Source organism: Nicotiana attenuata, unplaced genomic scaffold (genome assembly GCF_001879085.1).
Source record: "Nicotiana attenuata strain UT unplaced genomic scaffold, NIATTr2, whole genome shotgun sequence".
In the NCBI taxonomy this organism is placed as follows: Eukaryota; Viridiplantae; Streptophyta; class Magnoliopsida; order Solanales; family Solanaceae; genus Nicotiana; species Nicotiana attenuata.
Window position 1 is genome coordinate 47,710 of NW_017675036.1, and position 16,004 is coordinate 63,713.

The window sequence follows — 16,004 nt, forward strand, 5'->3', positions numbered from 1 at the left end:
AAAACTAGAATCCTTACACTCTCACGAGTTCATACATATCAAATACATCAATATCCGACCACAAACGACCCCTCAAATCCCTAGATTTACGTCTCCAATTTCCACCTTCTTATTTCCCTGCTAACATTTATGTCTATCACTTTATTTTGGAAACTCCAATAAGACATTATTTTGCTTTTAGCTCACCTTGCTCCATCTACTGACTCTTCGGGTTGCCTAATATTCACTTTCTACTAGGGACCGGAGCCACACTAAGGTAATATTTATCCATTCCAGGATTCCAGTGCCTATCTTTATAATAATTTTTCTTGAACATTCTAGTATTCATATATAGATGTACTATTCTAGAGTGCACCATCTCGGTGTCTCACAAGGAGAGCTATTAGCACATTTGCAATATCCTTCGGAAATGTCAACTAACACAAACAATCCATCCATCATTTTGGGTTACTCTAACCCCAGCAGGATCCTGATATCCCATCCTTCTCTTAAACCATATTTGTTAGCTACCATAAGGGATAACTGAGATGGGTGTGGCCAATTGAACATACATCTATTACTGTTGAAGGTAATTCAAATTGCCTATATTTCTCTGCCTGAATTGTAAATACTGATAATCTTCATTAACTAGGCACCACGTACCATTCTTCACCTTGCTTCATTTACTTGTTGAAACTTGTATCTACCTTCTGAATCTGTAATTGGTTTTCACCATATGGGTGGATAGATATTCCTGCCTTAAGGCTCCTTATCAAGAAGCTTACACGTTTTAGTACACACATGTTCTGCTAAAAACCTCACATTTATCCATCATAAGAATGATGCAAAATCGAGTTCCTCTAACTCAAATCTTCCACCACCACATGCAATCTCATACCAACTATCCTTTGGATGTAGGTGTCGTCTTATTACAAATAAAATAGAATTTAGTAGTTTGAATTCTTACAAGAGAGCTCTACCACCCGATCTAGAGTAAGAAGAAAGAATGACAGTCCTAAATGCCCTATAGCCTCTACTTATAAGTGTGGTGAAAAACATACCCATAAACAAAACTCTACTAGACACGGCTTGTAGACTCCCTAGGACAGAACTACTCTAATACCACTTCTGTCACGACCCAAACCGAAGGGCTGCGACGGGCACCCGGAATCTTACTCAACCGAGTACTAACATAACGTATCTTTCGTATCATACTATCATAGGTAAATGAGACGGAAAGGCTGCCGTGAGATAACTAGAATAAAACATGAGGGAATACTCGACATAGGATGACCCAATATGTAATACAAACTTATACATATGAAATATGGGCCTATAAGACCAAAATGATCACTTATACATTGAACATAGGCCGACAAGCTATACAATCTTTCATATACATGACATTTGTATACAAGCCTCTAAGAGTAGACAAATACCATAAAGGCCAGGACAAGACCCCGCCATACCAATCAATAAATGTCCAAATCATACTGACCAAATAAGAAATTCCGGAGCAAATGGAGCGCACCAACACCTTCCGCTGAGTTGATAGCCTACATAGAGAACTCTCAACCTGTCTATCGGGACTTGCAGGAATGAAATACAGTATCCCCAGGCAAAAGGGATGTCCGTACAAATAATGTAGCGAGTATATAAGGAATGAATATCAGTAACTAAAAGACATGAGATTAACATGAAGTAAAAGACTCAACATGTAAGTCTGAATAGCTTTGTGAATTATTTAATATTTATAATGTCAAGCATCTGCGTATAAATGGCATACCATGCATAGGTATATGCGTTCATAACATCATCAAGCCTCTAAAGGCATCCTATCATATCATCTCGGCCACTGTGGGCAAAATCATCAACGTGTACCAGCTGATCAGGTGGGTGGTGGTACGCATATAACGCCATAACCTTTCCTCATACCCCATATATATATATATATATATATATATATATATATATATATATATAACGCCATCTAGTCATGGGTCAATGTGCATGTATAACTGAATGCAATGCATAAGAAGCGAGTTAATAAGATTTCTCGGTATGTCATAAGACCATTACAGCTTTGATTAATATCATGAAATAAACTTTATCAGGTTATGTATTTTCTGAGACCCATGAACAAACGATTGAATAATAGGACACATGGGGAATCAAGAACATAGGCACCCCTAGTACTTCTTTGAGTAGAATCATTTATGAAATGTGTGCATTTGCTCGTTTTGTTTGTATCATATGGATCATGCCAAAAGGAAAGAAGCGATAGCCTTAGCATACCGAAGCCAATTCTCTTGATAATCCCTCTAACACACGTCAACTGCGACAAATCACGTAACGGCAGATCGAAGTAGGCAAAATCCGTATGATATTCTTGAGAAAGATTGTATCGTACTCCTTAGAATCACGATTTCACGCTGCTATAATATTATGCAGTTCACATGAATTGTTGAGCTCCATCCATTACTTAGCAAATCTTAGCATCACACTTTAATAAGATATGAAGATCTCTTAAAGTTATAGGTTGTTGGCCCCACTTTTGTGGCTTAGTTTAGCCCAAAGATCCCTTAGTTTTGCCCAAAGATCCCTTAAATGTGCCACCTAGTCTTAATGAATCAAGCGTCATGGCTACATAGCCCCTTGCTGCCACGTTACCAAAATTATCTACCAAATTTTACAATTGATTTGTTAACTTGTTAATCTCCCACTAACCAATAATTAACCAATTACCCACATAATTAAGAATTGTCTCAAAATACCTAAAATACTAATCACTTTTAACACACTTTATGTACCTTACTATCATGTTCATGTGGTACCTTGTATGGTACTAGTCCATTAATATGGGGTATTATAGCTTGGATACCTCAAAAATTTCAAACTCCGACGAAACTCATTTTCTTCCACTCGTTTACCCTCTAACCTTCATGGCTTTAATTATCACTTGTTATAAATAGCATAATACTTATAACCTCAAATTAATCTTTTCCTTGAACTGATATCCATCATCTTACGACAAATCCAACGTACAATACTAATGGGGTGTAACATCTAACATAAAGGTCAATGACATTACCTTTCCTTTATGAATCAAGTGCCCTCACACAACAATAGAGAGTAGTTCCACCCACAATATAATTTAAGAACCGTTAGGAACTCAAATAGAAAGAATTCACTCACCCTCATAAACATTATTCATATGCCACAAAAGATGAACCCTAGGCTTGCCCGTAGTGTACTACTCTACTAATTCGAGCTCATTCAATCAAGGATCAAATAGGAATTTAAATGGTTGTAATATAGGCTGCGGAACGGGTATGATACATTTAGATATAAGAGTGACTTCACCTCCCATACATTTAATACATACATTTAACATTCAGAATCCCACACTTATGTCAAACCATACTCCATCTTCACATAAATATGCATTAACTCCCTACTTCTTTAAGAACAATTACATCAAGAGATACCACTATCCAAGAATATTTGCACAACAATACATCTTTTTTCTTTCTTTTCTTATTCAATTCAAGTGGTACACTTTTTTCAAAATATTGCACCTTTCTCTTATTTCAATAGTTTCACTCAAAACCAAACCAACCACCCCACACTTCAACTTATACAACGTTCATAACAATTCAAGTGCTCATGAGAGGTACGGGGTTTAAATAGATGGTCAATTCAAACAAATGGGTAAGACTTGTAATGTGGTTGCCGAAGAAACATGATTACATGCTCAAAAAGGGTTAACTAAGATACATAACAATTAGGTGGGTAAAATCATACAACTGGCTCAATAAAGAAATGCCTATATCACTTCCAAGATTGAATAAGACTACTATTTTGCTTTGCAAACACACAAGGAAAGTTCTAGATATCAAATGCAATACACAGAATAACACAAAAATCTCTCACACACATGGCACATAACTCACTCAGAATTAAACTCTTCAAGACACTCTAGTCAAAGCAGTTATGAAAAGCTAAAATCATACAATATAAGGTACTTATACATGAGTCAAAAACTGAGCCTAAGCGTCACAACTAAAGCACTCACTATCCTTAAGGTATAACAAAGTCAAGAGATATCGCTCCCACTTCAAATCATAGCACAAGGTTTCCTATTACTAAAATAAAACTAACCACACGCAATTCAATTAAAACCCTTGGAACAGAATCATGGCATAAAGAAAAACCAAGGGGAATTAATACATTACCTAACAAAAGAAAATCTTTTTGTCATTTTCCTTCGACTTTAATCCCTTAAGAAACCTGTCGATATGATATCCATCATCGGGAAAAATTGAAATTTTTTTTTTCAAATTTTTTCTAACTACTAAAAAACAAAAGCTAACACATATCCATACAACATACAATTAAGTTGTTGCATATCCCCATGACACACAATTAAAAAGCTTAAATATAAAGGAAACTTCCCTAAATCTCTAGTCCGGGTCTGAATCAAAGTCGGGCTCCATCCTACGCGCCCGAACTAGTGCACACATCCACGCAGACAGCTTCTACTCAGCCTTATTGGGATACACCCCACACTTGTCTTTTTCTATCATTGGGGCCTTCTATTTTGAACTCTTCACCTTCCACTCAACACTTGCACCTGGCTTCTCTTTTTTCACTCCATTTGCTACATTCATCTCGAAAGTTACGGTCTCATCACCCACTCTCGGCATGAGTTTTCTATCATGTATATCTAATATTGCTCAACCCGTTGCTAAAAATGGTCTTCCTATGATGAGAGGAACCTCCTTATTCTCCGCCATATTCACCACTACGAAATCTACAGGAAATAGAAACTGATCCACCTGCACCAAGACATCTTCCACTATCCCCTCGGGTGTTATAGTTGTTTGATCGACCAACTACAGAGATATCGGCTCCGACCTTATTTCTTGAATCTCCTTCTCTAGTTTTCTGTAAATAGACAATGGCATTAAATTAATAGAGGCGCAGAATCACATAACGATTTATCAAAGTTAAGAGTTCCTAAAGAGCAAGGTATCATAAAACTCCCTGGATCTCCACACTTTTGTGGGAGCAATATTGCACTGCAATGCTCTATGAGTTTGACAACTGAGGTCTCGTCTATCTTCCTTTTCTTTGTAAGGATCTCCTTTAGGAACTTACCATAAGCTGGCATTTGAGAGAACTTCAGTGAATGGCAAGTTCACATTAACTTATCTCAGCATATCTAGAAACCTCTCAAAATGCTTGTTTGGCTTTTCTCTATAGAGCTTTTGTGGAAAAGGTCGAGCAGGCATGTGCTTGCTCTCTTTATTAGTTTCCTCCCTTCTTGATGTATCTTCCTTCTTCTTTTTGTAAGCTCCCTTCTTGCCTTTCTTCTTCTTAGTCTTTTTATCATCTTCAATTTTCAGCTCCTTCCCACTTTTTTCTCAGGCGCATCTTCTTTGTGAATCGGAGTGGGATCTTTCAATACTTGTCCGCTTCTCAAGGTCACAATATTTACCATTTCTTTGGGATTCTTTTCAGTATTAGCTGGCAGAGTACCTGGGATTCTCTCAGATATTGTAGTTGCAATTTGTCCCACTTATCTCAAGTTATGCAAACATGTCCCAAGTTCTTTGATAGCTGCACCATGAGCATCAAATCTCGTATAAATCTTGACAATGAATGACTTCATAAGATCTTCTAACCTGACTGAATTGGTTGTTGAGGCTGAAACTGTGGCCTTGACTGATTTTCAAAACTAGGAGCTCTTTGAAATCTGGAGTTATTTTGCTGCCATGCTTTTGATGTACCCCCGAGTGAACTTCATGATAGATCGGGGTGTTTTTGACCCATTGCATTGAAGTTATAATTACCCACAACATTCACTTCCTCCATGGTAGCTTGACACTCATGAGTAGGGTGTACCCTTCCACATATGTCACATGCTGTATGAGGCTCATTATGTATCGAAGCTAAGGTTAGTTTCCTTATCTCTTTTGCCATGGCATCAAGTTGTACCTGCACAGATATGTTAGCATCAACTTTGGTGAACACCAGTTGATCTTCTTCTTTAAGCAATTTCAGAGGGCCACTGATTTACATCTTCAGAGAACTCATCTAGAATAATGACTATCTCCACTGGAGTCTTTTTCATCAACGGGCTTCCAGCTGCATTACTTAATGTTCTTCGTGAGTTCTGTGTCTATCCATCCCAAAAGTCCTGGAGTTGCATATAGACTTCAGTTCCGCTATGTTGACACTTTCACACTATCTCCTTAAATCTCTCCCAAGCTTCAAACACTATTTCAGTCTCATTCTGGCAAAAGTTATAGATCTCTCTTGTAAACTTGCCCGTTTTAGCTGAGGAGAAATATTTAGCTAGAAATTTTCTGGTCATCTCCTCCCATGTTCTAATCGATCCCTGGGGCAAGCTTCGAAGCTAGTGTTTTGCATCATCATTAAGTGTGAAGGGGAATGCCCTTAAATAAACTGCATCTGGTGACACACCATTATATTAAAAGGTGTTAATTATCTCCTCGAAGTCCATTAGATGATTGTTAGGATCTTCGTTCATCTTTCCTCTAAAGACACATCTATTTTGGAGGGTTTGGAGAAATTCCTGCTTTAATTTAAAATTATTGACTGCAATTGGAGGTGGTCCCACACTTGATAAACCTTGGTTGTAGACCGGTCTATCATAATCACCAAGTGGCCTCCCAGCGCCGGGAGCTATGTTTTCGAATTGGTCTGCACCCATAGGCTGATTCTCATCCATTCTTCGAGCCCTCTCCTCCTCATAAGCAATTTATGCATCTCTAAGTGGTTCTTCTTCAACATCCATTGCAGCTTTCACTCTGAAATGGGTTGCCTCTCTCGCAGCCAAATCAACGTGATCCTCATCTCCCTCCATCTTTTCTTTGGTTGAGGATTGCCCAACCGTTTCTGTATTCTCGGAGAGATTTCTTTCTTTCCTCAATGTCGCAGATATTTCTCGATTTCTGGTTTGTATGGTTGTAATTCCTTACCAGAGATCGAGTCATGCACCAATCTAAGTTGTACCCAACGTACTGCCAACGAACACCAAATGTAAAAAGAGAAAATAAAATAAAATCAAAAAAGAAAAATTCTTGAATTAGCACTACAAACTATTTCAAACACTACTGATTGCCAATTCCCCGGCAACGGCGCAAAACTTTGACGAGCTTAAAAACACACTTAAATATTCTGGCTAGTCGAATATAGTTAATTATAATATCGTATCCACAATGATTGGAGTTAAACAGTATCATCGTAGTTTGTAACTAGAATTCTATCCAATATAATCAACAATTGGGGTTTATGTGATTAAAACTAAAATTAACTAAAAGTCTAAACTATTGACTAATGACAATCAACACAAGTAATAAGCAAAGGAAGATATCAATGGGAGAAGATAGGGTTGATAGGATAGGTGCAAGACAAATGTCTGGGATCTAACTCTAGATAACTCACTTCTAATTTTCAGGTGAGTCTCTCAAATTTACTTGGTTATTAGTTCAATTGTTTAGAAGAAACTCCTCTCTCGATTAAGTCTCCACCTCACAAGATGAACCAATTTTAAGCACGAGAAGATATGCATGAATTCGTAGTGGATTAGTCTTTGGAGAACCTCTCTCGATTATCCTCCTAACTAGGTTTAATTAACAATTCAACTAGCCTCTTCCGATTACTAAAAAGAATTATTGACTTCAACCAACAAAATATAATGCAAAGATATCACAAGTTATGCCACTCTCGATTACATGAACAAGTGAATATAGATGCAACTATTAAAACATCCAAGTCAATTCAATGAATAAAAACTAGAGTTAATATCCACAAACAAGTATCAATACACCAAATCCATCAAACCCTAAAGAGAACTACTCCATAAATATGGAGTAATTCATCATAATTACGTTTAAGTTAAAGGAAAACATAAAACGATCCAAACTCTAGTCTCGAGTGAGGATTGAATGATGAAATCCTTTAACTTTTTCTTCTCCATCTCCTCCTTGGCTTCCTTAGGTCTAAGATGTGTCAATAGTCCAGAAAATACCATTTTTCATATATTTATTCCAAGTAGGGTTGGGCCTAGATGAAATCTCCCTTTCCTAGCTGAAGTAGAAAAACTTGCAAACTTATTTCTTTTCATGCGTCATACTATGCGTAGCATTATTGATTTTTCCTGACAGACCCCAAAAATCTAGTCTTTGAAGTTTGCTATTTTCGGACAGATTTTTACACTGATGCGTCGCACTGTGCGTCTCCTAGTGCACCGCATAGTTGAGAATTCGGGAAAATGTAAAACAATAAAGTTCTATCTCTTTTAAATAGCTTTCCAACAATATACTGTGGAGCCCAATCAGATTGTTGAGCAAAAAGTTATGTGCATTTTATTGGACAATGCGCAGTATGCCTGCTCGATTCTTTGTTTCGTCCTTAAAGTGCAGTATCATCCATTGGTCCGCAAACACGATCCCAACTTAATCCGTAGGCTTTCTCAGACTTCAATTCTCCAGAATAGCTTGAATTCATTCCATAAAATCTACATAGATCGAAATCACTCCTACAAGGCATAAAAAATATAATTAGTGCAAAACACTAACAGTTAAAGCTCAGACTCTATTAAAGTGCAATAAGCGACTAAAACACTAGATTATAACCTACCATCATATGACATGCCCATAGGACTTCGGGCAAGATTTCCTTCCATTTCTCTTTGGCATAGGTCAATCTTTTTCATAAGGTTTTGAAGTGTGGTCTTATTTGTTGACTCTGCCTGTCCGTTCTCACTAGGGTGGTAAGGTGTTGATAGTATCATTTTAATCTTGTGCTCTTCGAAGAACTTGTTTACCTTGTTGCCGATGAATTGCTTCCCATTATCGCACACGACTTCATTTGGTATCCAAAATTGACATATTATGTGGTCCCAGATAAAGTCAATGACTTCGTTCTCTTGGACCTTTTCGAATGCTTGAGCCTCGGCCCATTTGAAGAAATTGTCGGTCATGAATAGTACGAATTGGGCTTTACCGGGTGCCAATGGCAGGGGATCGACGATGTCCATTCCCCATTTCATAAAGGGACGTGGGGATAGGACCGAGTGTAGTATCTCTCCTGCTTGATGGATCATCGGTGCGTGTCTCTGGCAGCCATCGCATTTTTGTACGATGTCCTTCGCATCCTTCTCCATTTTGGTCCAATAATAGCCGGACCTGGTTAATTTTTGAACCAAAGATTTTACTCCCATATGGTTTCCACAAGTGCCTTCGTGAACTTCTCTCGGGGCGTACTTGGTATCTCCTGGTCCCAAGCATCTGGCTAATGGGCCGTAGAAAGTTCTTCTGAACAGTGTCCCTTTGATCACGTAGAATTTGGTATCTTGAATCGTCCCAACAGTATTCACTAGAAAAGTTATTTCTCCTTTGGTAGTTTTGCATGCCATGTTAAATTCATTCAACATCCGGACCACCGGCACTATTTGATTTTGTAACCCCAATTGCACTACGACCCTCGATCTGATGATGTTGGTCGAGTTGCCTGGATCAATCAACACACATTTAACTCGGGATTTGTTTATAAGTACGGATATCACCAGTGCATCATTATGAGGCTGAACGATGCCCTCGGCATCCTCGTCGCTGAACGAAATGGCTACCTCCGGGATGTCATCTCGGGTGCACTTTTCCTGTATGACGGATACTTTTTGTGGTTATCACGGCCCCATGAAGGACATTGACCCATCCAATGATCATGTTGATGGCGTTTGAGGTTATTCTTGGCCGATCTGTTTTTTGGAGTCCCTGTTCCTGAATTGGTTTTGGCTCGATCACTCAGAAACTCTTAGAGGTGCCCGTTATTGAACAACTGACCAACTTCTTTTCTCAATTGTTGCTAGTCCTTGGTCATGTGGCCATGAGTTCCATGATACTTACACATCAGGTTAGGGTCTCTTGGGTAGGATCGGACTACAATGGTCTAGGCCACTTGGTTTCTTTGATGGGCCCAATGACATATACGATGCTGGCTGCATCAACGTTTAAATTATACTTTGATAATCTCGGACTCTCGGTGCTTCCCTTCCCCCGAGAGGTCTTTCAAAACCATTATTTCTCATCAGACCTCGACTATTGGTCCCACGATCACTTCTCTTCTCGTTCCACGCGGGGTTACGCCTGGGCATGTTCCCCTTCTAATCTGCACTGTATGGTTGACACCGACCTTAGACCGGCCATGATTCGTGATCCATGACTCTCTTAGGCATGTTGTCTGTTCTGATGTAAAAAATAGACCCAGAAAGGGCTCCTAGTTGGTCGTCCTCGACTCTAATTTACGATTGGTACCTATTGTGTATGTTGGCCCAAGTTACCGCCCGGTACTCTACCAGATTTTGTTTTAGCTGTTGGGAAGCCAAGGAGCTTCGGGGGTTAAGTCCTTGAGTGAATGCCTGAACGACCCAATCATCCTCAACCGGAGGCAGGTCCATCCGTTCTATTTGAAACCTTGACACGAACTCCCTGAACATCTCATTGTCTCTTTGCTTAACCTTGAAAAGGTCTGATTTTCTGGTCTCTTCCTTGATGGCCCCGACATGAGTCTTTACAAAAGCATCCACGAGCATAGTGAACGAATCAATGGAATTTGGAGGAAAGTTGTGGTACCATATCATTGCTCCTTTTCACACAGTTTCGCCAAACTTCTTTTATAACACTAACTCAATTTCGTCGTCTTCCAAATCGTTACCTTTGATGGCGCATGTGTAGGAGGTTATGCTCATTTGGACCCGTGATTCTGTTATATTTTGGAATATCGGGCATATTAAACCTCTTTGGGATTGGTTTTAGTGTTGTGCTCCGAGGAAAAGGCTTTTGAACAAATTTATTGGAGTTCGGGATTTTCAATATTGGAGGCGCTCCTGGGATTCGATCGACCCGGGAATTATATGTCTCTACCTTCTTGTCGTTTGCCTGATTTTATTTTCACCATATTTTACCCGTTCCGTTAATGCTTCTAGCATTTTCATTACCTCAGGGCTGACACCGAACTCAGCTTCGCTCGGCCTTTCAGTGATCTGCTCATTTCTTTGGTGTTTTGCCGGGGCGGTTCGGGCTCAACTCCGTTGGGGGTGCAGTTTTGGTTTTGCAGTTGTGCTATTGCTGGTTGTTGAGCGTGCACCATTTTGAAGATCAATCATAGACAAACCCCGTCGCCATCGCCTTCGGGCGCTCCTTGAGCCGTTGGTCGGGCTCCTCCGTGAAAGCTATTCTCAGGGTCGGTAGGCAGGTTGGCTTCGATGGCCACCTGTGAGTTAGCATCAACTGGGTGTGCAACTGGGACTACGTTGGGATCGGCAGGGCGCACCTCATTACTAGGAACCAGATTGTTGTTTTTGCCATGATGGCCAGACTCAGCCTCAACGTTCAAGTGAGCAGATTAAGAATGTGACATTTTTAAGTTGACCTGATACTGAGATCTTAAAGAACAAGTGAAAAATAGAGTGTGTTATGGAGATTTGTATCAAACCACCACTATCATCCTTAGTCCCGCGGTGGGCAAAACAGTTTACCCTTAAAACGAATAACAATTAAATTTGTACATGGTTTTAAGGATATGTGGATAGATTCAATACAAGTAAACAAGAATGTCAGATAAGCGTATTAAAGATGAAATAAATAACCAGACCAGTTGTGACGTTGTGTCCGGACTCGAATTTTAGCTTGACGGTGATCTTACCCTCGACTAGGCCCTCGATTCGAAGCCAAAGTAATAAATGCACGAAAATTAATTTATCAAAGTTATACACCAAAGTTAAGATGTGAAATTTATATTATAAAGATATTACATAAACATAATTAGGTATACATAAAGAGATAAATTAAAAGAGTTAAATAATAAAGTAAGGATGAATAGTAATGGAGGAGAAGAATAGTGTCACTCTAAATTTGGACAAATCCACTAGGCGAGGTGGCAAGGGCTAGTTTTATTAATAATGAAAAAATCAAACCACATAGGAAAAGTACAAATAAGGGGGACAATAGCACCAGTAGTGTTGCTTCTATGACTTGGCTATATAATTACTCCTCTACGCCTCAAATTGCCTTATGATGGCAGCCTCGTAGAGGATCATGGTGTAGTTGCCTCCAAAGTTTAACGAGGGCATATAATCTCATAGCCGTTTGGATATCTTCCCAAAGGCATAGGACATCAGCAATCACCTACTGGGCTAAACCTTGCCTTACTAATCCTGTTGAGGCATAAAATAGTCGCACCTACTAGCAAGTATGAAGAAAAAATGAACTACTAAGAACTAAGTACTTTATGATCATCACAGAGTTTATAACATACTCTGTGATGATGTTACAGATGATGATACTTAAAAAATGATAAAATAATGTAATGTAATAAATTGAGTCTTGCCTCTCTTCTTTCAACCTTGTGCTCTCTTCAATTTGTATCTCCTTGGCTTCCTCTTCAAACCTCTTCAATATGTATGAAAAATGCATCATTTCTTTTGGAGCAATTGGACCTCATTGAAGTTGTTGAGGAAGCCACTTTTTGCTTTACGACTCTCATAGGGAGTCGCCTAATGTTTACTTCCTCATTTACCATGTCGTCCCAGCTATGCTGCCTCTCGTGAGTCCTCTTCTTGTTTTTGGTGGATCCACTTCTCATATGTCTAGGTGAAAGATCTCCCTTCCTAGGTAAATTTTTAAAGGATGCATCCATGAGTTCTTTCTCTTCCCCTTCTTCATAAAAACCTTGCCCCATATCCGCACCAAATGCATTAATAGGATTATATCCTGGAACTAGTGCTCCTTGCTCATTCCTCGGATTATAAAGAGATGTCAAACTCTCCATGTCATGAGACACAAGAGCTTGGAGTATGTTTGTAGGGGTCAAGTTAAATTTCATATTGATTGCATTTGTATTTGTTTCCTTTCCAGTAGTTACAACGTTGTGTATCACCATAGCATCAGATGAGACTTCAATCTCCTTTGAACCTGCTGCCTTAGAGTGCAACTGTTGCTTTCCAGATGGTATAAAAGCTGCTGCATTTGGACTTACACCTCTATTTTTAGGCAAGTTAGTAGAGGAAATTGAAAGCTGCTCTAGGACTGCCTCTCCCTTTGCTCCAACCTTTTGCTGTCCAGAATCATCACCTGAGCATTGAAGAGGTGCTACTAAAAAGAAAACCAAACCCACGCTGCTCTCTCCTCTCTCCTCTTTATGGAGAATTGAGGAAGCCATGGCTGCGCCCACCTCTCCCCAGCCTTTGGATGTGGGAGAGACATGTATATACCCTAAAGAAAACACTACAAATCCTACTAATCCATCTTCATATGCTGCACGTCTCAACCAAGCCAAACCAGGAGGTGTTTTGAATCAAACACAACTAAAACCAATCGAGTTTATTCATGGAGAACCAACGATTTGCTATGACATGGAGGAGCAGCAACAGTTTGTGAGAGAAGAAGGATTGCATCAGGCAATTATGGTAAAATTAACTGCTCGCATACCAGCCTTGCAGGATGTTTACCGTAAAAATGGTAATAACAATTAAATTTGATTATGGGACTCTAAAAATACGTGATCTATTTTTATGAGTTGCTATGCAGTTTATGCTACGTATGTGGGGCTTAGAAACGAAATAAGAGTTAAAGATAAGGCGATAATCAAAACGATGGGCTAACAATCGGGTCCTCAAGCTTGTCGATTCGGGGGCCTCGAGGTCGATTTCGGAGCTCGGCTGCGAGCTATAGAAGGTGGTCGGGGTGTGACTAATAGCTATAATAAAATCAACGAGAGCTCTTTATGGCTAATGATAAGCAATAAATGATGAACAATAAATGATGAACAATACAGAAGATGATAAATGGAAGCAATAATATCAAGAGAATGTGTTAAAGAGCAGAGAGAATGTTTTTGTATATTTCGTGCGGAGCAACTGATGAAATAGACCTTACAAAATGACCAAGATCCCCTTTATATAGGAGGAGAATCTCATCATAGTACAAAATGCAGTAATGGAAAAGTAGCGGAGATGGAACAGCTAGATGTGACACCCTGATTCAGGGTTAGGGTAGTCCACTAGGCTCTGTCAGTCCTAGCCATGTGCCATGGGAACTCCCCATTTCTACCATAGTCGTGATCAACATTGTCCCAAGGTCGGGCGTCGACGAATCCCGAGGGAGGAAACTCGACCATGGCCTTGTAGCCTCGAGGCTTCGAGATGATCTTCTGAGGTGCCTTGATGACGAGGAATTGGACCTTGCGATTTCACCATATACAAATAGTCCCCGCGTTTCTTAGAGAGGAGTGACAAGAAATGATTTTGACATTCAACTCTTCGGGCTTCCCGTGATGACGTCACACCGATGATGCAAGCCTCCCTGATAGCCGAAACGTCCCGTCATTTCACTTCTCTAGAATCATTCAAAGCATTATAATTCCCCATTTTCCAAAGCTATAACGTCGCCGCCGGTTTAGCTCCCAAAGACGCATTAAATGTGCTTGCCGTTACACCTTTCAAAGACAATAATGGCGCCGTCAGTTACGCTATCGCCCTTCCTATAAATGGGAGCCTCCAGAGGAACTCTTTATGGTCCCTTGGATCGAGCCTGGATCGGGCCGATAAACTCGGGTCGTCGGGACCCTTACTTCGAGTTTGAACGAGAGTAGGGCTTGAACCTTTAGACTTTCGAGAACAGTCTTTAGGCCTTGCAGTAATCTTCGAGGGAAACTCGCTCGGGAGCCCGAGAATGGAGGCTATCTTTGGACTTTCGAGAACAGTCCCCGAGTGGGGTTTGCTCAGACTCAGGCCATCTGGAATTTTGTTTTAAACTTATCGTAAATAGCCTTAAGGCGTTGCAGGTAGATCCTGAACGAGGGTTTACCCGAATTTGGGTGGTACCCCGTGATCAAGCCCATATGGGTGGATCTTAAATACTTATTTTCTTGGAGCCTAACTCCTTTTTGACGGAAGTCCTTGAAGTCGGGTACCACCTCGAGGCTTTTAATGTTGTTATCAACTTCCTGGAGCTTAACTTCTTTTTTGATGGAGGTCCTCAAAGTCGGGTACCACCTCGGGAGTTGCGGTGATGCCCTTGGCTCCTTAGAGCCTAACTTTTTTTTGATGGAGGTCCTCGAGGTCGAGCACCACCTTAGGACTTGAAATGATATCGCTGGCTTCTTGGAGCCTAAATTTCCTTTGATGGGGATCCTAGAGGTGGGGTACCACCTCGGGACTTGTGGCGAAGCCGTTGGCTTCTTGGAGCCTAGCTTCTTTTTTATGGAGATCCTCGAGGTCGGGTACCACCTCAGGACTGGTGATGGTTACGTTGGCCTTTTAGGCAGGCGGATCGTTTGGAGATCCCACCATTTTAGGTAGTAACCCTTCTTTTTCTATGCTAAGCCTTTCAACACTTTAGTATTAACGCGCTTGCACAAATTTCTGCTCTAGTTCTCTGATTTTGTCACCGCCATGACTGCCACGTCGGGGTCTGTCTGGCAGAGAAGGGGGAGTTCCGCCTCCAGTATTCAGGACCAGCAAGAGCGTACTTTGGAGATTACTTTTTTGATAGGAGAAGAGCATCTTAGGCTAGTAAGAAAAGACTGCGGATGGGGGGAGGAAGTAGTGTTATAGATATTTTCCCCGGATGAGGGCATCACGGATTGTGCCGATGGATTTTTGAATGTGTACACGTATCCCTTCACACTGGGCCCCCTTGATCGGGTTGTGCTAGATTTCTGTTTAAAATATCGGGTTTCCTTGGCGCAGATCCATCCATTATTTTGGGGGATAGTGTTGATGACGAGATTTTTTGCGAAGAATGCGGGGGTTGACTTCACGCTCAGTCAACTTATCAGGTTGTACCGGCCCTTTCACCATCGGGGTCTGCTAACCTTGCGATGCCGGTCGACCACGCCCTTCGTCATTGATGATGAGGAAGATGGATATCAGGAGTGGACGAGTCGATTCGTCCGAGTCTGGACAACTAACATTATCACTGTAGAGCTTATGC